Here is a 23,402-nt window from a genome sequence, read left to right on the forward strand (position 1 = left end):
GACTTCTTCAGGATCGAGTGTGTATAGAGCAGAAACATTTGTTCAGGCTTCTCCAGGAATACTTTGTAACTGCAAGGATCAACTTACTCTTTACAATAGAAGTTACTCAGCTGCTCCATGGGTTGTTTATAGGCACATTTTTTTCAATTATTTGGTCACTGAAAACATAGAAATATTTTCTCTTTGCAGTGCCATGCCAGTTCCTGTTTATTCCTTCTGATATTTTATTTTCAAAAAAACCTGCAAACCTCTCATTAAAAAAAAGTCAAAATGCATGATTAATTACAAATCAAGAGTATTTTGAAAGCAGGAAAGAAAATAAACAACTCTGGTAAAGTGAACAGATGGGATTAAAAACTAAATTGCCATCATTAGCATTATGAGTCCTATAATTAGTTATTAGAATAACAATTCATATCTAATATTAATATGAGATAGCACCAGTGTTATTGTAGGGACCATAAAAGAAAAGAAACATGGAAAGGTTGTAGTTAAGGATAATTGAATTCTAAATTCCTGCTAATACCTAAGTTTGACTTGCAAGACTATTGTGGAGAAAAATTCTGATTTTTGTGGGCATATTTCTGATCTAGCAGGTTTTAAAGCAGAAACTGGCCTCAGTGGTATCTGCATGTTACAGTGCTCTGTAGTATGAAGAGGCTCTTCTGCTTCCATAGTTACCTTTCACACAGCCTTAAGAGCATTGCTAATATTAAAGTATTCTGTGCCTGATCTAATTCCCATTGAAACCAATAGAAGGGTTATGAGGCTTATTTGCTTACTTTGCTTTAATTAACTGAAATTAATGAGGATGAATCATCTGTATCTTAATACCTATGACAACTGATAGCTTCTGCATGCCTTTTTTCCTGTTCTGGCAGTGCTGTAGAGATCTACTTATGTCAGATCTCTGAACAGGATCCTGCCACCAAACAACAGTCCTAACTCATCAGCACACCTAGTGCTACCAGAAAATAGGTGAACAGCAGACCCCAAGTGAAATTTTTGATGCATTGAAGCCTTCTAATGCAGCTGCCCCTGTACAATTTTGGATGCCTTATGTTTTCTGCGTTCACAGAGTGAGAAATCTGACTGACTCACAACACACGATTTTGTCATTTATTTGATGAGTCTAAACCTGCCTTTATGGTGGGATTTGGGCTCCAAAAACTTCCTGCATATATAGAGAAGAAGATATTTAGAACTATGTGTATATTAAAGACTGGCATAACTGGCTCTGACTAAGACTATGAACAAGTGCAATGGCCATTTATTATTGAAAAAGGCATTGATCTCTTTAATTCCCAGTAAGTACAATGCACGTGAGAGTGTTCAAGTGATAAATAAACCTGTATATGCAGTGAAATAGTGCTTTTCTACTGTTCTTCTAATAGGTCATGGTTTATACAGGCGTAAGATCTGGTACCACACACGTGCTACATAGGACTCAGCAACTGTAAGTCAAATCAGGAAATTATGGTGAGCTGTCAGGTTACACGAGGCAAAACCTAAGCCTGAACAAAACACATTTATATAATTAACAGAAAACTAAATTCAGTAGTAAGATGTGATGATCTTTTCCCTCTTAACTCTAAGAGTTAACTGTAAAATCTAATTGAACCAATTGTATGGTTAGTTCCATTTAATGGCTGTTATACAGTCAAATATACATTAAGAAGAAAAATGTTAATTGCAGATGTGCTGAATATACTGTATGGGAACATTTAATTGCAAAAAGATATAATTTTGAATGATTGCTGTTTTCCTACCTTCCTAAAATGAATCTACCAACAAAATAATAGACGGTGTAAGCAAAACTGGAATTCAAAGACCTAATTTCTAATTCAGGGAGGCATTAAGCATATGCTTAACTTTGACCAAATGTGCTAAGCTATTAACTTCTAGGACCATAAAGAAGTGCTTAAAGTTAAATGGGTGCTCAGGTTATTATTCACGCAGGGTTGCCTTCTTGAATCTTACTCCCCTACTAGTATTAGTGCTCCCTTTAGCAGCCAGTCCCATTGAGATCAGTAGTAATGATTACTAAAGCAAAACCACCCCAAAACTGTTATAGACTATGAAAAAGAGGTAAAACCTGATTCTGATGTGTACGTATGGTTTTATTATTGCAGTGAACTATTTTTTTTTTCAGTCACTATGAAATGTGAGCAGTGAAAAACAGGGGTTAGCTATCTATTTACTGGGCCTGATAGTTAAAGGCAGGCAGGTAGGTAGCTGAATATTTGTTCCTGTAGTTAATTGTGAATGCAAACAAGAAGCTGCCTTTAAAAATCAGGAATCATGTTTTCGGGGCCTCCCAGAAAGTAGGTAGCTTAGGCAGTAAGCTGATGTAACATAGTCCAGAGTAAAATTGCATTATTTTTTTCACAAGAGTAAACATATGGGAAATCCAACCTTAAAAGAATGATTTTCAGAGAATACTAGCAAATCTTAAGTACATACAAAGTAGACATATCACAGCTCCTCATGATGGTTAATAAATGGGCTACTAATCTGAACCAGGCTTGAAAGAATAAAGCAGAAAATATTTACTATTTTCACTTATTCTTTCCTAGTTGAAGGAGATGGTTTTTTTCTGTTAATTATGTACTCTCTAAGCATCTCAAAATTAGACCTTGAATTTTGTGTTATGTCATACTTTGATTTCACCTGCACCACAGACCAAAGTCTTCCCATTGACTTTCACTTGTTTCGCAGAAGCCTAGAATCAATTCCAGCTTATCAGTATTAGACAAACCATGTCTTGCCGGGTGAACTGAAAAATCAAGATAATGCATTATAACTTTAGCAAGTTTTGAGACACGTAGCTATTTTAGTCAAGTACACTGTATTGGCATTAAATTATACTTTAGCACATAGGAATTTTAGTTAAAAATTCCCCATTGAGGTATTAGTTATGTAGGGTTGTCCTTCTTTGTTTTCAAAACCAAACCATACAGCCATATGACTTCTAACACCAAAGTCTCCTCTCTAAAAGAAACGTGTCATCCCTCCCCCGCAAAATAAAGATATTGCCTGGATTTCACGGATTTCATGTTCTCTGTAATTGTTTCAGTGATTGCTTCAGTCTGTGCTTGGAGAATAGGTAAACGGTTCAAAAGATGAAAAGCGGGAGTATAACTGTAAAATGCTGTCTTAAATTTTGCCTTACATACATCACCCTACTCAGATTTATTGCTAACTACTTAAGTACATAGCCACAAAATCTCCAACCCCTTATTAAAAGTCAGTAGAGACGTGATTGCCCTGACTCTTTCCTGTCTCTCTCTGGAGCTCAGCCTCATTTGCCAGCTGGCCATCCCTCCCTTCCTCCTTGTTTTTCCAATGAACAAAGTGTTTAAAAACCCCAAACCAAACAAACCAAAGAGGCATTGACATAAAAATGACAAACGCTTGGGATCATAGCGAGAGCAATGCGAAGCAGCAGCTGTCCTGCTCAGCCTGGCTCTCCTGTGTCCATCTGCAACCTCAACCATCTGCAGAGGGGAAAGACACTGCAGAAAGCAAAACTGCAGGAGCAAGGGCTGTGCTGCTGGGTTTGCAAAGGAGAAACACCCTGATTTCCCAGCATAAAAAACAGGTTTTGAATGTCATCATCCACACAGAGGAGAATTATTTCCCTTTCAGACCACTCTTTTGCTGTAGGGTATTTTCTATATACTGTAGGGTGAGCAAACTTCTAGTGAGGACTGAGCCACCTCATCCTAGGTCACACACTGCACACTAATCTAACCTGAGGATTATCAAAAACAATTAAAATATTCTTTAGGGTGAAAGTCCTTTAAAACAACTTTTCTTGAAGAGAAAACTAACTCTGAAACCTTCAGCAAATTGGAGAAGTTTGGAAATTGAACTATTAGGTGATGGCATACACATACTCTTCCCCTGTCCTTTGTATTTCCAAACTCCTATGAAATGTGTAGCCAAGGCTGAAACCTGATCTAATATACAGATTTTTTGCAAGAGTAAATATTTACTTCAAGTCCAGGAAAATCTGCATAATCAAGCTCAGAATAATTTGCTTGGATGCCTGGCGAACCAGCCTGAATTCAAGCCTCTCATGGATTTTGATAAGGGCTTCTGAAAATAGAAAAAACACATTTTGCCTCAAACAAATCTTCATATGGATTGTCTAGTTATCTGAAAATATACTTAGCACTTGAACCCTCCTGTGAAGTATTTGGTACTATTCGTTTTCACTGAAGTCTTTATTATAGCAGACACTCAAGGTTTTAACAGAATTGACTTTAACTGGAATTTATTGGTCATTCTTCCCCTACACAAACACTTTTTAATTTAGAAGAACATGTTTCTTACAGTTAGGTTTCAATTCAACTGCTTTTACTTAGTGAAAACCCCTTGAAATGCAGTTGTACTACTCACTTAAGGAGAAGTTATTCATGTGAATAATGGCAGTAGGTCTAAGTCCATAATCCTAAATAAAAGGTTAACTCTTACAACAAATTATAGAGTGGCTGTTTGGCTAGTTTTGCTTTTCTAAAGCAATTTCCAGAGATATATTTACTTTGAATATGCATTTCTCCCCAAGATATAACTTTTCTTTTATTGGAAATGTTATTTAAATAAGAGTGAGATGTGAATACTTGGTACAAGGCACATGTTTCTGAGATATTTCTCTTGCAGGTTGTAGATGATTCATCGGAAATAAATTTTTTGATGTCTTGCCAGAATACAAAATGCTAGGTCCTTACATGGTGCAAATGAAAGGCGCTCCATTTTCTTCTGTACACATTTATAGCAGCGGTCTGGCTTCTGTTTGCTTTTGTAGATATCTTTCACCCAACTGTCTTCGTTTTGAACAGTCTTTGCTCAAAGAACAGAAATAGCAGCTGTAACACCTGACACTGGACAGAGAAAATTTTTGAATTACAGGAATGTGGGTAGGAAAAAAGTCTGGTGATGTTTGAGCTAATCGCGTGACTGAGGTCTGTATATAAATGGACCATAAAGTGAATACTTTAGAGATGGCCTTAGATTCAAAACAGGTTTTTTTCAGTGAAGTTTACTTTTAAACACTGTTTTCGGGAGACAAGCTATTTTGTTGGCTTGCATTGTAACATTTTTTTTAATACACATTTTATGTGATCCAGGTGCTACAATCATGATTTAAATATTATGGCATTTATTATTAAAATTTACTGTCATTTGTACCTGAGAAAGTAATGCTAACTCACGAATAAGTATCCTGGTGAGCTATGGAAATAAGATACCACCAAAACGATCATTAATTTCTATGCAACAAGAGCTTAAAAAGTAGTACAGAATAGTAACATGTTATTAAGCATATATTTTATTCCTTACAGATGGCATTAAATGTTTATTTCCCAGCTAAAACATAAGGCAAATAAGTATTCCAATTACAGATGAAAAGGGAAGGCATGCATCCCTTCAAATCTCTACAGCAACAGGTTTGTCCGTGCTTGTAGTAAACAAATGGTTTTTATCTCAAGGAATTGAAGATTAAATCTGATATATAACTGTGAAATAAATAATACAAGCATCTTATGACTGCTTACAGGATAAGGTCTTAACTGTTGTCTGGATAGGATTAATAGCAAGGAGTTATTTGGACTATCAGTGGATAAGAAGAGAAGATTATATATTCAAACTGTAAAATTGTAATTTAGCATTATATTTTTTATTCAGTCATGTTTTTCAAAAAACTTCAGCAAGCACAATGGAATAAATCCGTATTTACTCTTAAAGGAAGATACATTCAAATTGTATCTGGGTATGTATGTATCTTCCACGCATCTTGTTAATGTATACTCTTCAGTGGTAAGAAGTGTATGGAGCATTCAGCCTTAACAGCATGTATTTCTTCCAATAATGATTCTGTTGAGATTAGATTCCTCCATCTTCATGTTTATCTACATATTTTCTTATTGAGTATTTTCTTTTTTTCCTTTGTGACTTTTTGTCTGAAAGAAATTGCTGCATTTTCTCATCAGAAATGTGCATGCCCCTCTAAAAGGAACCAGGTGCCTTCCTGCAGTACACCAATGCCATTGCCAGTCTTATCTGTAACCTGAAATGGTTTGGTTGACTTCTTTGTGCCTGGATATCTTGTTTTACAGCCTGAATTTCTCTTTTTAAAAAAATTCTCAGATACAGAAGGAAGACAAGATCCTCCTGTTGTAGATGGCAACACATGGCTTAACTTTTTTCCATTGTGAGAACAAATAGATTAGAATTTGCCTAGGATATTAACTCCTTCTAGGAAGCATGCCATATTCATCCCACTGCTGAAAAAAAGCCATATTTATGTATGGTAGTTCGTTAGATATGGATTCAGACCTGCAGGTTAACATTCAAAGAATATAACAATGCTTGCTTCTGCAGCTTTGATTGTTAAAATAGTGATGTGACTGATGTACAACGAGAACTCAGTTGTCTGGAGTGCACAAGGGAATACTTTTTAGTCAGTTTCAGTTATTTTTATACCTCTTGATTTATTTAAATAAAGTATAAAAATTAGGTACTTCATGCTTTTTTGTATCTATATTAAGTGCTGGAAAATGTAAAAGAGGAAAAAAAAAATTCACAGTAGTGAACAGTGGGCTGTTTCACTCCCAACTAATTGGCCATTTTCACAGAAAGATGAATTTAGGAGATATTTCATAATTTCTGCCAGTTGTGCTATTGGCATTACTTGTCTGAGGCCCAGTCGAAGTTCTTCAGAAAGACTCAAAGAACCAGTGCTCTTTGCTGGTTTAAAACAAAACCAAAAACCAACACAAGCCTCCTTGTATCTCTTGAGCTGTGTTTCCTGCTTATATCCTAATACCAGAATTAGCATTATGATAGGCTATTTATGCTTATAGGCATATAAGCTTAAATAATATGTACCTGGAGATAAATTTGGCTGTGTATTGCATAATGCTGTAAGACGTGCAATATGGAGGCTGAGGAGTAATTGAAGATAAAATCCTCAGCAGTGAAATACCTTATGATGCTGCAGGTGCACAGGGTATAATAATATGGTCTGGAGAGGAATTTACAGTATGGGAAATTAGATGCCACCTGAATTTTGACTGCATACCTGTGCGTAGTAAATAATCGTGAATGCTGAAGTATCAGGTATGCTTTATGAATATATAAATATGCATTAGCACTTGGTATGCAGGAAGGGTATGTGTCAATGGAAGGAGGCTTACTCAGAGATGGGCTATGAATATGCAGCAGCTGAACTTTACTCCTTTACTGAAGTTTGTAGTTCAGCATTTTTATTTTTATTTTTACATTTTCTGTTGTGAAAAAGCAGCTGGCGACAGTATCAGCAGTTACCTTCAAAGCCTCTTGCCCTAGATTTCATAGCAGGGCACAGATGAGGCTGGATCTTTTCCATACTTAACAGACCAGGGCTGAGAGATTTTGGTGTATCACAGCGCTGCTGGTGTGACATGCTGTGCAGCATGCTCCTTCATTAGTGGCCTGGAGCTCTTCTCTATGCCAGAATTTACTGTATGGGAAGCATTTTATAGTCCCTTCCTTTGCCATCCCTGCTGTCACAGCCACCTGTACTCCTCTACCCTGCATCACGCAGCAGGGTCATAAATATTTCATTCTACACAAAATAACCACTTGTTACTACCATCTACTACCATTGGGGCAATCCCAAGCAGAAAATCAGGCTGGGCAGAGAATGGATTGAGAGCAACCCTGAGGAGAAGGACTTGGAGGTGTTGGTTGATGAGAAGCTCAACAGGAGCTGGCAATGTATGCTCGCAGCCCTTAAACCCAACCACATCTGCATCCCCAGCAGTGTGATCAGCAGGGCGAGGGAGGTGATTCTGCCCCTCTTCTCTGCTCTGGTGAGAACCTCCTGGAGTGCTGCGTCCAGCTCTGGGGCCCCCAATATAAGGACATGGACCTGCTGGAGCGGGTGCGGAGGAGGGCCACTGCTGTGAGGACAGGCTGAGAGAGTTGGGGTTGTTCAGCCTGGAGAAGAGAAGGCTCCAGGGAGACGTTATAGACCTTTCCAGTACCTAAAGGGGCTACAGGAGAGATGGGGAGGGACTCTTTATCAGGAAATGCAGTGATACTACAAGGGGTAATGGCTTTAAACTGAAAGAGGGGAGGTGTAGATTAGCTATTAAGAAGAAATTATTGACTGTGAGGGTGGTGAGACGCTGGAACAGAATGCCCAGAGAAGCTGTGGCTGCTCCATCCCTGGAGGTGTTCAAGGCCAGGCTGGATGGGGCTTTGAGCAATCTGGTCTAGTGGGAGGTGTCCCTGCCCATGGCGGGGGGTGGGGGAACTCGGAACTAGAGGATCTTCATGGTCCTTTCCAACTCTAACCATTCTATGATTTTATATAAGAGGTGGCTATATTGCATGGTCATACAAAGATAAGCAGAAGTAAAACAAAGTAGGAAATGAGACATCCATAACTATGGATTTACTTTGGGGGTTCCATTTCAGTGATTTTTTTTCAGGGGCTGGAACCACAGCCGTCAGGAGCCTGACAACATCCATCCAGCTCTGGTGCGGGGACAGGGACTCTGCCATCCACTGTGACGGGAGCAGATGGGGGCTTGGCTTTGCAGTTATTGCTGGGTAAGTCACAGATTCTGTCAGAGTCCCAGTATTTTCTCTTTATTTCTCAGCTGAATGACAGAAATTGATGGAAGAGAAAGATCATGGTTTATAGGGTACTAATTGTTCAAGGTTTACAGAAGCCCAATTCTTACACTGTCTCAGGAGTGAATTTCTGCTCATGGAGATACAAATCACACCATCTTCATATCCCTTTCCTATCAGTAGGGGCAAGGGAACTTCATTTTCATTGTCTTTGGTGTGACACCACCACTTAATTTCTCTCCTGCTAGCCAAGAAAAGACCTGCATTTCTAATGTTCAAAATAAATCAGTGTTTATTTATTTAAAAAAATCCAATTGAAGACAGTATTTAAATGCTAAGTAGACGCATAATGGCACATAAACAGCATTATTTTATGTCCTAGACATTACTTTTAACTGGTGTGCACATCATTAGAGAATTTAATACAATATAAATAATGTAATTATTTGGTAAGCAGTTGAGAGAACAAAATTGTGAATTAAGATGCACCAAGAGCTTTCTCTGTATTCTGTGTCAACAAAAATTGTGAAAAATACTTTTTATCATATGTTTTCTTCAAGGTGACTTTTAACTGAGTGTCATACATTATTATAAGGTTTAAATAGGTAAGGTTTTTGTCGTGGTTCTTGTGTAGCTTATACAAATAAACACTTTACAATGAAATAAAAAATAAAGGGCCATATGTTTAAATAAATATTTCTTTGCCAGTCAAGAGTCATATCTGGAGTAGATGTCCCATTTGCCTCACTGTCACATATACAGGTGTCTTATAAGAGCCAATTAAAATGAAATACAAAATGGATATTTACTCCCATGTGCTCTATTGTCTGAAAAAACAACTAAGTCAAGTCATTAAAACTTTTCAAAGGTATTTATGAACTCACTAGTATTGAGAACTATTAGTGTTATACTGTAGAAATTCTAATGGCCTGCTATGTTTATATGACTTTAATTTACCGTCTTAATAATTATAAGAGATACTGGCCATAAACTAAAGTCATTTTAGATATACCAAGGAGTGTATAAAATTTTGCTCTACCCTTCTTCATAACTAATTAAAATTTATTTTATGTTTTTGGGTTTTGAATAAGTAGTTATAAAATAAAAAGCCTACAAAATGCAGGCATATAAGTTAATTTTAGTAAAGACAATGAAGTTCAGTCTTGCTCCTTTTCACATGAGAAATGATACAATCTAAACCACTCGGTTTTACAATTAGATATTTATTTTAATATAAACATATTAATATCAACAGGAAGATTTGCAAGCCTTAAATTACAGAATTGGCACAATATTTCCATTTCTCACATGCTTGTGGTCTTTCACGTTTGAGATGCTGATGTTTATCAGACCTCCAAAAAGAACAAGGTGTTGCGTTAAAGAGCTGTTCCAATGTCACCCTGTATACACTGTTTCTAAGGAAAACTTTTCTAAGGAGGAGGCCCTTTGAGCTGGCTGTAAACCACTGGTCATGCTATGCTGGGAGATGGGAGATAACCATCTGGGGCCAATCAATTTGAATGCCGAATAGTGAGCAAAAAAGGAGTGACCTGAATGGCTTGAATGAGCTCATTAAACTGAGACAGTTGGACAAGGAACTTCATCTAAAAGTTTTAAACCTAAGTGTGTGAATCTTTGTTTAGCCACATAACTCAAATGTTCTCATTTCCAAACCTGTTTCAAGGGAAATTAAGCATTCAGCATTTCTCACAATTTTGTCAATCTGGAGACAGATATGGATTTCCTAATATCCTTACATTTTAATAGCCTTTGAAAATAGCCTTTCGTTTTAATATAAACCTAACTCATATTTCTTTCTGGAGATTAATTAAATCAGCATGAACATTAAAAAAATAGTATAAGTGATTATATTTAATAAATTGCAACTACTGTAGAAATAAGTTATAAAATAAGGAATCCTATGCTTTACTCTTGTTCAATTTATATGAAATAGTGGCTTAAATTTACCTAAAATAACCAGGATTTAGGAAATGTTAATATTATTTTGATTTAGCTTTGGTATTTGCTTCTTTTTTAGCAACACTTCCTCACTTTAACAATTGCCTCAACAGAGAAAAAAGTCTGTTAGTCATCAAATAGAAAAAATTCTAGGAACCTTGATCTCCTGGAATAAATTGTGGCTGTGTGTGACATTTAGATATTTTTATTATTGAAATTACCTCCAAAAATACCTATTGCAGATACCAACAATTAGTGATAATGATTATGCAGTTTAAATTTCAGCATTTCTTTCTATTCCCCCTCTCTCTTCCCCCCCCCCCTTCCTTTTTTTTTTCTCTTTTTCCTCAGTGAATACTCATTACCCAGATAAGTAGCCCGTTTCTGTTGCTGGGACTTTCTATGTAAGGAATTACAGGTGATGATTCAGAATTACCTGTTAGAATTAATTCTATTAGGAATATATTTCTTGTTTTGTTCTAAAGTAGTAATTTATCACATTTGAGTACAATATATTGATAATTCTCCAAGTAATGACAAAACAGCTTTCTGAGATATATCTATGTGTGTTCGAACAGACCAATTTATATTTCCTGCACATTCTGGGGTTCAGAGAAATATGCTGTGGCTGATGTAGGAAGGCAGACACCGAAGTCTGAAAAAGCTTGCTGTATAATTAAGTGATAATAGTACTATCGCGCTGTTTTATGAGGCAGTAACACAGTCCCCAAGTGAATAAACTACGAAGCTGAAGGCTGCGCAGTTTATTCCAACAAGGGAACTGGATCATTGCCAAAAGCGTTGCTACAACAGCACTGTTAAATTAGAATGCTATAAATGTTTAATTAAATAAAATTTGGTGTGGATTCTTGCACATGGTATGGAAAATAATCTTGTAGTTGGAGAATTAAGAGAAAGTGCCAACAGAGACATTTGTGGGGTTGCTGCTTTTGAGGCTTGCCCGGTGATGCTGTCCGGGGAAATGGTCTTCTATGCAATATGCCATCCTGTGAAATCAGGGGGGATTTTCGAGGTGCAAAAGGTATTAAAATGAGAAACACCGTACACAGTGTCAATGCAGTGAGATACTGACGTTATCCTCAGTGCTACTATCTCATCTGAGTTTCAGAGCTAGGGAGTTAGGGCTCAAAAAAGCTAAATGTGTTGTACAGCAAGAAGTTGCTGTTTTGGTCCCCGGTCCAGCGTGAGGGCTGTGATCACTATCATACCTTTCTCTGTAAAAGACAGATGGAAAGATTTTTGGAAGATGTGCAGCGCACGTCTTAGAAACACTTGGAAAAGTTATCCGTGAAGCCCAGCAAGACCCAGGTAAGCACTAACAGGGCACTGGCATAGTTCCTGAGATGAATCTCCATGACATTCAAACCTAACAGCTCTGTGAGATTTACAAAGGTAGTAATTTAATCTAAATATTTGGATGCAGTTGCGTACTTGCACTAGCAACTGGATGGAGGCCACCAATTCAGTTTGTATAAATGACCAAACAGCTGTCAAACTGCCATGGGTTTGGTCAAAAGCCAGCCTTCGAACAATGATCTAGAGCTGAAAGTCTGGGTGTGCAGTTATTAGACCCTTAGACCTCTTGCCGTACCTCAACTCCATTGAAACGTACTCAGGGAATAAGGGTGGCATAGTGAGACCTACTTCTTTGGCAGATTAAATAAACTAATAAAAATGCTGCTCCTGCCACAGAAACCAGTTCGGACTTTCATTTCCAATGGAAGTGCCAATAAATACTTGCCAGCTAGATGCATCAAATGTCTTGCATCATATCAGCCAGAATTCCTGAAGAAATGAAAGATTATGGAATGAAACAAAATCATTAACATTTAATAAAAAAGTATGGAAAATAAAATTTAAATAAAAATAGAAACATAGATGCTTGAGAATTAAACAAGAATAAACTTTCACTTCTGTGTTCCTTTAACTATGTGCTTCAGAAGACCAGGCTAAGCATTCAGCTTTGGAGCTCCAAGGCTGCAAAACATTTGCAAGGGGAACACAAAATTAGCAATCAACATAACTGATTAAGACGATTGGTTGGAATATTTCAGTATAAAACCCAGTATTTTTTAACTGAAGAGTTAATGTGAAGGTACTGTTTTAAGATGTCAACTGAAAACAGAACAAACTATTTCCTAACTAGTCCTATTAAAAACTTTTCTCATTGGACTCTAGTAAACTTCATAAAGAAATGACCTTAACATCATTTGAATTTATATATGCAGTAGACACTTTTTGGTAAAGCTGGTCTGAAATTGGTACTTGGGAGGGTCTAATCCACAAAAGTATAAGATTAGGATCAAGATTTGGTCAAGTTCTTACAGTAAAATTGAAAATAATTGTAGGTTTCCCCATAAAGAAGACTTTGTTCAATGGGTAAATAGTGCAAGAGAGGAGCTAGATATTGTTGTTATGATAGTATATGCACCTCCTTATAACTTATTTTTATGCCTGGATTTTATTCATTGCACACGTTGTGATACAACGTACTGTGGCTGAACACTAACCCATATTCCCAAATTCTCAATAAGAAAAAAAAAATCAATACAAAAATAGCAAAAAGCAGGTGCAGAGTGGGATCAGCATTTTCAATGGCAGTCTTATTTTAGTTCCTTACACTAATTTCCAAACAGCATATTTGCACTAAATCCAATTTCCATAGTAGATAACAGGAATGTAATAGTCATGGCAGCTGGATGAGGATCATCTTGAAATACCACTAGCTAATTCCTAACAAAATGTGGCTCTGGAGAGACTGATTGACAGATCCTCCTAGATGTTCCTTCGTTTTTGTTTCCCTTCTTCCTTTGAAAGGCCTATTGAGGCTAAAGGAGCAATGAGACCACATCTTGAGTCACATCATCTCTTCCTGGAGGCCTTGTGCCACTTTCCGTTGGGTAATAACTGCATCAATGAAGTGAAGAGCAAACAGAAAAGACATTCAATACTGAAGAGGATTAGGCTGTTCTAACATGACAGAATATCTTGGGTGGCTATTGCCAGGCTGCTTCAGTAAGATACTCAGAGGGATTTGTAATACAGACCAATTTCCTAATTTACACTGCATTTCAGCTTGCGGTTCTGTCGCTCTCTTGGCACAGTGAATCAGCTGATATAATGAAGGGATAAAAGAACACTTGCTCCGTCTTATAAAATGATTATATAGTTTCTCAATGGAGAAAATGAGAGATCAAAGGCCAAGGGTTTTTTTGCGCTTTGGGGTTCTTTTCCTATAAAGGGACTAAATAATTGACAAGTAAAATGGAACCTCTAGCTGGTAATCTTTCCTACACTTCACAATCAAAACATTTTAAGTTAAGATAGAACAGTGAAAACCAAAATAAATACAACCACCTCTTATTTTATTCCATAGTTCTTGTAATTTCCAAATATAGGTTCAACTTTCAATTCTGCGCTTGTGTAGTTGAGGCTTTTCATCCTGGCCTTTTTAGTTGAGCTAATCAGTATTTTTTGTCAATGTTTTTTGTCTGATTTTCTGCATTTTTTCTTTTGCTTAATTGGAACCAAAATAGTTTGGATTGCTGAACTGAATGGAAGTAATTTTTGTCAATTCAGCATTACACTGTTGCCACGCTGCCACACTAACTAAGAAATGTTAGAGTTCAAGCATCTCATCCTTCCAGTTTTCTCTCTTGGCCAAGAAAATCTTTATCATTTTGTAGCTTCCCAAAAGATTTTTGCTTAGTTGTTGTTTTGAGATGGTATGTGCAATCTAGAAGCTGATAGAACAAGCAAAGATGTAAATATTTTCCCGTTGGCAACCGCTGATTCATTGAAATGGAAATGATTTATGCAAGAGCTTTGCGTTTTGACCATTATTTGTGTCAGGAGTGAGGAGCAAAAGTAATTTAAAAGCAGGTGCTGTATGTTTGTTTGTTTTACAATGTCTTTTTATCATTAGACTTATTTATATTCTGTATAACATTTCTGATAAACAGATTATAAAAGTGCAATACAACAGATAACACCTCTCTCCCTCCCCCCCCCAACTTTAAACATATCAGCTTCACAGAACTAAAATAATCCCCTCCATGGAAGGGGAGGAGGAGGGTGATTGAAATTCAGTCTTCTAAGCCTGTTTAGAACAGCAAAAAAAGTCACTTTGATATTTCAGGTCTGAAACTTTAAATATCTAGCAAGCTCTAAACGTAATACCCCAAAATTGGGTTCCTCCCATGCTGAGCTTTCATGTCTCAGCAACGACACAAAACACAGTGAGGGCTGCAGGATCTAGATGCTGCATCCCAGCTGCACCAGGGTTCCTGTGCATTCTCACCCCTGGCGTCTCCCGTTTGGCCTGGACCTTTTGGAGTCTACCACCTCCTTCTTCAGTGTCTGCGTTTCCCTATGGGCAAACCTGGCTGAGCTTGGACAAAACACATGGGTAATGGAGGAACAAGGATAATTTTTGCCTGTATTAGATATGGTAACAAAAATATATATTATTGTGTTGAGAGGAAGATGATGGACAGAATTTAGGAGTGTGTGGGGGTAATCTTAACTTTTAGCTATTAAGATACAGCGCAGAAATTCCAAGTGATGATTGAAACAAACCTGTAAGAAATAGTCTTCTTGTGCTGGTACTGAGTCATGGGAGTGGAGAGAGTTTTGTGCTCTTGAGTGGTCCTTTTGCAGAAGAGTAATCATATGCTGCATCTTGCCTCGTTAAGAGCCTGAATCCGTACTGCGGTGCTGTGTGGTATCACCTGATCCTTGGCAGAGAGGCATTCAGCTGAACTGGTTACAAATCATTCGAGTGGCTTTTCCAGCACATACACGGGAGATGCAGCAGAGTGAGCAAGTGCTGTACAAGGTAACGCGCGGCTGTAAACAAAAACCTCATATCAGTGGGAAGCTGAGCCAAGGCAGCATCCTTCTGGAGTTAGGCATATTTCAGTTGGTGAGTTGTGTCAAGTGGAATTTGGACCAAAATAATAACATCTGAAGAGATGTCGGTAGAAGATTGTGAAAAGCACTTAAAGCTGTTGTCACAGTACTATCATTTGTTGGAGAACTTCAAGCTGGAACAAGCATTTTCAGCTCAAAGGCATCAAACATTAATGTAGTCACTTTTTTGGTGACACTAACACAATTTTTCACAATAGTAACATTATTTCAATGTATTACAAGAAAGTATAATGTTTATTACAATTTAGAAGCTTCAGTACCATTATACTGCAGGTATCAAAAGCAGTCGCACGATTCCTTTTATTTTAGAGCATATATACATGAAAATGCAGTTTCCAGGATTCTGGTTTTAAATAAGAAAAATATATGTACCCTTAAATTACAGTGATAAAATAAATTGAAGGTACTTCTTGTCTTGCAGGTTTCAAAGTGAAGTTGTGAAGTAACAGGAGTTATGCTCCTTCCCAAAAATATTCATAGAGTCTGCATTTTTAATTCCCAGAGCATATCTCTGGATGCTGCTGTAGCTATATAGAGATATATGTACAGGAATATCTAACTAGAAGAGACGCTATGTTTGAGTAGGATTGAGAGAGAGATGGATGGGGGAGATTAAAAGCCTGAATGTCTCTTGGGCATTACCATATGAGATGCTCAAAATTATGTGCAGGGCAGGTGTCATTTCAGAAATGGCAGATGGTATTTTTGGTCCATCAGCATCATTAGTTAGCAGGAGAGCTTCAAAAGTAAAAATTTGGGGATGGGAGGTGCCCTGCAAAATCAGCTCTCCTTCGAAATAACTGTGCTAGGAACAGGTACACTTCTGTGACTGAGGAATCCACAGGACAGAAATGAGGTAAGAAAATATGGTTGTTACCTTCTGCAGATGCTACTTTGCAAGGCTCCTTTTTGAACTCCTCTGACAGGTCACCTTGGCCTGAATATTTGCTGAGGTTAATTGGTATGGAGCTGGAGCTACCACGCTGTCAATACATTGCTGCAGAGCAGGGAGCCAGCTCTGCCTCCTCTGTGCTTCTGTCCAAGTAACAAAAGAGAGACAGAAATGTTTAGCTACCTCACTGGAATTAAGAAGAATACGTGCAAAATCCTTTGAAAACGAATAATATCATTAATGATTATTGTTGCAGTAGAAGCATATACTTCAGCAAATTCAGAGAAACCTGTGAAGAGGCAGAAGGGCTAATCTCGTTTCATATTCTTTTTCTATTAGAGGTGTGGAGAAACTGTGCTCCAGGTACTTACTTGGTCTGAGTCTCTCAGGTCCCCGTGTTGTAAATGTGATCTCTTTAGAGCATGGAGGATAAGATTCAGCTGGAGATGAAAACATATGTACCAGCATGCTGCAGCTTACCCTTTGGCCGTTTTGCTCCTTTGCCCATCACCCCACACAACAAAGCAAAGAGAGATCTTAAAAACTGGGGAAAAAAAGCTGATTTTGTTTACATTAAAATTCATGAACACATGGTTTGGCCTTTAATCTCAAAAAGTCACAGTGTGTGCTTGAAAGGACAGCTCCTCACACACAGACCAGGCCCCTTTTAAAAATTCAGCAATTACAAAGGCAACAATGCCGTTTTTTGGAGCAAGTAAGAGGCACTGGGGAGGTATGTTTGTACAGCTCTGAGTCTCCTGTCTTTTCTCTCTTCCCATTTCCTCAGCATCTTTTTATTTCTCTCCCCAGTACTATAATCCTGTTTTCTGAAAAAATATTAACAAGCACATATCTGGGCAACAATGCTGATGACATTTTCGTGTTCATCTTTGTACGTTACTGCCATCATACAGTACCTTCTCAGCTTGTCTACAGGCTTATTTATTTCCTAATTTATCTCTGAGAACAGAAAACCTACAAATTTACAGCTAAAGTTCAAAAATATTGAAAACTGGGCTGGAAGATGCTATATTTGACTTGATGGTGGTGGTAGATAGACAAGATAAAATGTAAGATGAATAATTCCATACTTCAAAGGAAGCAATGTCCAGTTCTTATACTTTGTGGGAAAAATATCAGATTTACTAGAAGTACCTGTAGCATTTTTCCACATTGCCTGGGGAACGCAGACACCCGCAGAGGGGAAGATGGGTCCGATGTGGAGGGTATTGCTTCACATAGCCGTGGGTCCAGAGCATTCCGTGGAGGTCTGGTTTTAAAGGGAGATAACACCACACTTTAGGTGTTACGAAATAAAAGGCTCAGTTGCAGCCAAGAGCAAGTGGTCATCACCTCTCAAAATAGCACCATTTCAGTGTTGAATTTCACATCCAAAACAACTGGCTTACTGTGCTAATAAATGGATAAACTGGTGTGATTACAAAGGCTGCATCCTCAGGATGCATTTAGTACAAGGCCAAGGCCTTTTTTTTTTTTTTTTTTCATTGCGAAAGCATGGCATTTTAGTTACTAGAGTTAATGGGGAAAGACTGGCAGCATTAATGATAAAACAATATTCGAAACTGAGCTCATGACTTGCAATAACTGAATACCATTCGTGGGATAGCTCTGGGAATCTTCACTGTGAACACAAGAAGTCCTGCAGTTTTCTCATTTAATTAAATTTAAATCTATGGGGACTGACAGTGCGTGTCTTGGGCTTACGCTTTTTTTGACTTGTTCTTTGCAGCTTAATGTCATTGTAAAGTAGTTTTTAATCAACAGACAGTCTTAACTGGAAATGAAGCTGACACCTCGTTACCTTTATATAAGGATTTTTATTAATTGCAATACTAAGTACAGGAAAAAATATCTAAGATGACATGCAGTAATAAAACACCGGACGGTAGCACAGAGTTCAAAAGCATTTTATCATTTTCCCCATGGGTCACTTGCAGTTGTGGTTGCCTAGAATTTTTTTCTGAAAGGGCTCACTGTCATCTGGTTTTAACATTGCAAACCAAATCATTCAGGGGTGTTTTCTAAGTGAGGCTAAAACTTGAAGGTCAAGGCAGGAGCATCTGGTTTCTAAAATACCTTGAACATTTTTGACTTAAAGGGGAAACTGTTTACAGTGCTGTTTTATGAAGAAACACCACTTTTATGTATTGAAATGAGCTGTAAATATAGATATGGATACGGATATAACTATATAGATAAAAGGATACCCACACCACATGATTCAGTACTTCTTAGAGCCAATTTCAGCTGAACTATGTTCCTGACCAGAAGCCATGTAGCACTACGATGCAGGGAACCAAATTAGTCATGTTGCATTAATGCAACATTAATCAGGAATGGTGCCAACCGCTAATTCTAGAACCCTTAAAGTTAGTATTTCTGGGCATGGGAAGGTAAGGTGGGATTGTTTAATGTAATGCTGTTCTTTTTAATGTAGGGAAACCCTCAGAAAAACATTCCGCAGATCAAAATTTTGCTCCGTAAGAAGCTTCTAAAATCCTGGTGTGCACTCAGACAGTTGTCAGAAATCTAGAGAAGATGCTAACGCATCTGACAGTTCATTTCCACTCTCCATGCTTTCCCCTCTCTCACCTCCTATTTACTAATTACACTGCTCATGATCAAAATGAGCACTCTACTGCAGCACTCAATCAGGATTTTTCCTGCAATAGTAATTTCTTCTTGGCAGGCCTATTGGGGTAAGAAGCACAAAACAAGGGGCTCTCCCTGTTCCTTCTGCTCACCTGAAAAGTGTGGGAAATTCCTGATGGGAGTCAAAGGGAGATGTAGGAATAGTGAACCTGTGAGGGTCAAGATGGTGAACAGGAACAAATTGTGGCGAAAGCTGCGAAAAGCAGGAGTAAATGGAGAGAAGTCGAAATTAGCCACTGTTGAAAGGAGGGAGGGGTGGTGGAGGTAAAGACAGAAAGGAGAGAGGGAGAAGGAGAAGGGAGGTGGCAACACTGCTTTGCAGAGGTATGATAACCAAAACTTCAAAGACACTATAAATAAGAAAAATATCTGTAGAGATATAAGGTGAAACAAACCTTCACAGAATTACAGAAAGGGCCAATTAGAGGCAATTGGAGTAGAGAAGTAAAAGATATTTAGCCACTGCAACAACCATCTCTACAAAAACTACAACCAGGGAACTTATTCCTGAGTTTTAGCTCTCTTATTTGTTTAGCAAATAGCTGTGATCTGCCTGCCACTTCACGTCACCCTTCACGGCAGGTTCACAGACAAGATAACAGCTTTCCACTTAGGTTTTCTAACATTAAATTGTCAGCAAAGCACACATCCTTCCCTCTTTCCAGCCTCCTGTCAAGTCATGCATTACTTTGTTCTTTTTCCCCTCCCCTTCTGCAAGTTATAGGCTGGTGGCTGAGTATTAAACGGGGAAGCAGGGATCTGGTTATAAACAAGATAAAGGGAGTGATGAAACGTCCATGTCCCAGGTGCTTCTTTAAATTGTAAAGGAGAGATTGGACTCCCTATTTCCTTGTCCATGTTCTGCGCAGAGGCTTATCCAGCAAACACCCTGCAACTGCTCATCAGGTTACGTTGCTTGCAGGCTGAGAGACGGGAACATCCAATTTGTAGTTCCTCCAATGTCCAGCCACCTCAAGCTGGCTGCATTTGGGCAGCTCTGCACGTACCACTAAGGGGATGTGCAAGTGCCCCAGGTTAGGAAACTTTCCTCTGTGTGTACATGTGCACACAGGTGTGAAAGAGCATGTATTTTATGTCAAAAAAGCGTCTCAAAGATGTTCCGCTCTTGCTGGAGGGACAAACTTGAATTTCCGTTGTGGATGCTCAAACAGGCATACTACAAGTCAACAGAGCTCTTTTTTGGACAAAGGATGAGCCATGAAACCTCAAGGGCAGCACCAAGTATTATCTCATGTAATGACATTTTTCCTCCCCATCTACTTAGGAATAACCACCTCATTTTGAAGACTATGCAATAAATAATAGCAATTTATACACTAAAAAGCAAGGATTAGATACAATATTTAATGACCATTTGTTAGAGTAGTAAGAATTATATCAATTGAAGGTGGCAGGATATGGTGGAAAATATAGTAAGTTATATTGTAATGAAAAGTAATGTCAAAGAGCAAAAAAACATGTGAAGCAATTTAAAAATCCCATGAGTAACCTCACAAGCTAAGGAATGCTTGAATTGTTTTGTGTGCAATGTTGTTGTTCCTTCAATACGGACTTTCTATTTTTGGCATAATATATAAATCAATGTCACAACAAAAAGATAAAATGAAGCACACAAAGTAAAACATAAAATTACCTCTTTATGGGCCAACTGCTTCTTAGATATTATTTAGAAAGCATCAAATAAAACAACACAGGAATTTAATAGCTGCCTACAACATAAATGAAGGAGACAAACTTCACAGCAATACACTACCTCTCTGCACTCCCAGCTCATTAACAGTCAGGTATCACCCATGTGCCTTCTGCCATCATGGAAATGTAGAAGAATTCTTCCTGCGGACTAAGGAGACCGTATCTGCTTCAGTATTTAGTTCCCATTCTGCAGAGAGATCAGAAAATACTTTGCCTCCAGCTGAAGTCTAGAAAGAGGGACAATTCTGATTTTGCCATGGTTTCATGGTCCATCTCACAATCTAGGTGTCATCCAGAACTTGAAAATTAACCTTTGATAGCTCAAGAATGAGCTTTAATATATCATTTGAATTTCTGGGAATTCCTGTTGTGTTAGGGACAAACAGATATCGGTATAAAATTATCATTTTATTAACAGAAATTCCCACATTTGTTATATTCACTTAGTCTCTCATGAAATCTACATCTGAATAAAATTCATAAGTATAAATCTTTTTCCTCACAACAAGCTTTGTGAAAAATGCCTGTCTTGTGGTAAGTGTGGGATGATATAGCATTGCCTAGCCAGGTTTTTTCTGTAAGAGAAGCTTTACTTCTCTACATTCTGAGCATTTTACCCGCCAAAAGCAGCCAAGATTAGATAACAACATATATTTGACACCTGATTATCACAAAGATATGAGGACGTCTATCTAGTGAAATTCACAACAAAGATAAAAGGGCAAACTAACAATATCTTCCTCTTCATTGTTATCATCTTCTAGACAAGTGGAGCATGCAGTTTGTTCTGTGTGAACATGTTTTTCTACATTCAATGCATCCAATATCAAGGACAAATCATTCTAATAATGTTAAAAAAAACCCAAAACCCACAACAAAAAAACCCCACACACAACCAAAAACAACAAGAAAACCAACCACAAAACCAAAACCTGCTGCAGCTCACCATTTATTTACTATTTTGGACCAAACTTTCTTATCACAAAGAAGTTATAAGGTACCAACGTTTGCGGTTCTAATCTGATTCTTTTGGGAAAGATTCATGTACTGATAGTGCCGCCCATAATTTGCATATTTTTGATAGCATTAGAAACAAATGGATGCTGTAAGGAGTTTTAGGACTCATGAAAATACAGTTTTGTCAACTTTCTTTGGAGGCCTAGGAAAGTTATTTTAGAAAGAACTTCATAAGATATTTAAATATAGAGAAAAATCACTTAAGGAGACCTATTTCTTTCTTTAGTTTAAGAAACAGAATATTATTATTTTTTTTAAAGGTGGTATATTTAGAGCCTGATTTGTAGGTATCTCACCTCCTCACCCTTTCTCTCCTGTATGCCCTTGTCTTTTTCAAGGATGATAAAAGCTGCACCTGCCATAGCAGCTTCCTCTTCAGATCCAGCCTCAAGGTTCAAAGTATTGTAGGTCTACTTCCTTGGTCTTTTCTAAAAGAGAGTCCAAGAGACAATCCAATTATTAATAGTATATAAATATTTTCAGTCCTGTTAGAAACAATTTTTGAACAGTATTAATATCAGGAACAATGAAGTTTTCTTTGCAGAGCAAAACACAATTTTAAAAATGTAGATTAAAAAACCCATCAGGCCCTGCTTAGAAAACAGCTGATTGCATCAACCTTGACTGCCTTCTCATTTCCATCTTATAGGCCAGTTAGGAAAATGGCAAATCTTGGAGCTGACAAAAGCAAAGGTTTATACTCGGGAAAAATGACTGGCGATAGCTTGGAAAAATAAGCAAAATGATACATAACACTATGAATAATGTACATACCTAATTCCACCCACTGGGCTGAAACTGCAGTTGACTTCAGAGGACTCAAGTGCAGTTGCTTAAAATCCAGATGGTAAACTGAACATTTTGCTGTAAATTTAACATTTACTTTAAAACTAGGTACTAGTCTGTATATATGGAAACCACGTTTGCTACCTCAAAAAAAATAATGAGTTTCCACTGCATCCAGGTTTTGCTTTGTCTTCTGAACTGAACAGGATGATAGACATGTGTGTCAGATTTTTTTCTAAGGCAAGAAAACAGCAATAATGAAAACTGCCATTTTTCCTATTATAACAAATCCAAGGTTTCATAACATCAGTTTGAAATAAAATAAAAAGAAATCGCTACAACCAAGCGCTACAACCAAATAAGTGCTATATTACTTTCAAAATTATTCTCCTTATAAACCTTTGCCAATTAAACCTCAATAAACTTGCTAATTTCAGAAACAAGACAAAATTGTTTGACATCACTTAACATCAACATACACACTTCTCTTAGAAGTTAATTTGTAATTATTGGGAGTTTTATAGCAATTTAGAGGTAAGATGCAGAGGCAGTTTTGTACATCTTTCTAAATACCTTTTTTCAGACACAGGATCTGTTGCTGTAGCTAAGCTCTGTATGCATACATATTTTCAGGTAAGGTTTTCTCATCCATAGCAAGTCTTAATTTGTTTTCATGTTTCAGATCTCTCATATTATTTGAAATATCAGGTGATTGCATTGCTAATCTTGCAGTTAACAACTGGGCTTCCTACCCTTTGTGAATGCAAAAGCTACATTGCTGTTC

Source organism: Numenius arquata, chromosome 9 (genome assembly GCF_964106895.1).
Source record: "Numenius arquata chromosome 9, bNumArq3.hap1.1, whole genome shotgun sequence".
Lineage (NCBI taxonomy): Eukaryota > Metazoa > Chordata > Aves > Charadriiformes > Scolopacidae > Numenius > Numenius arquata.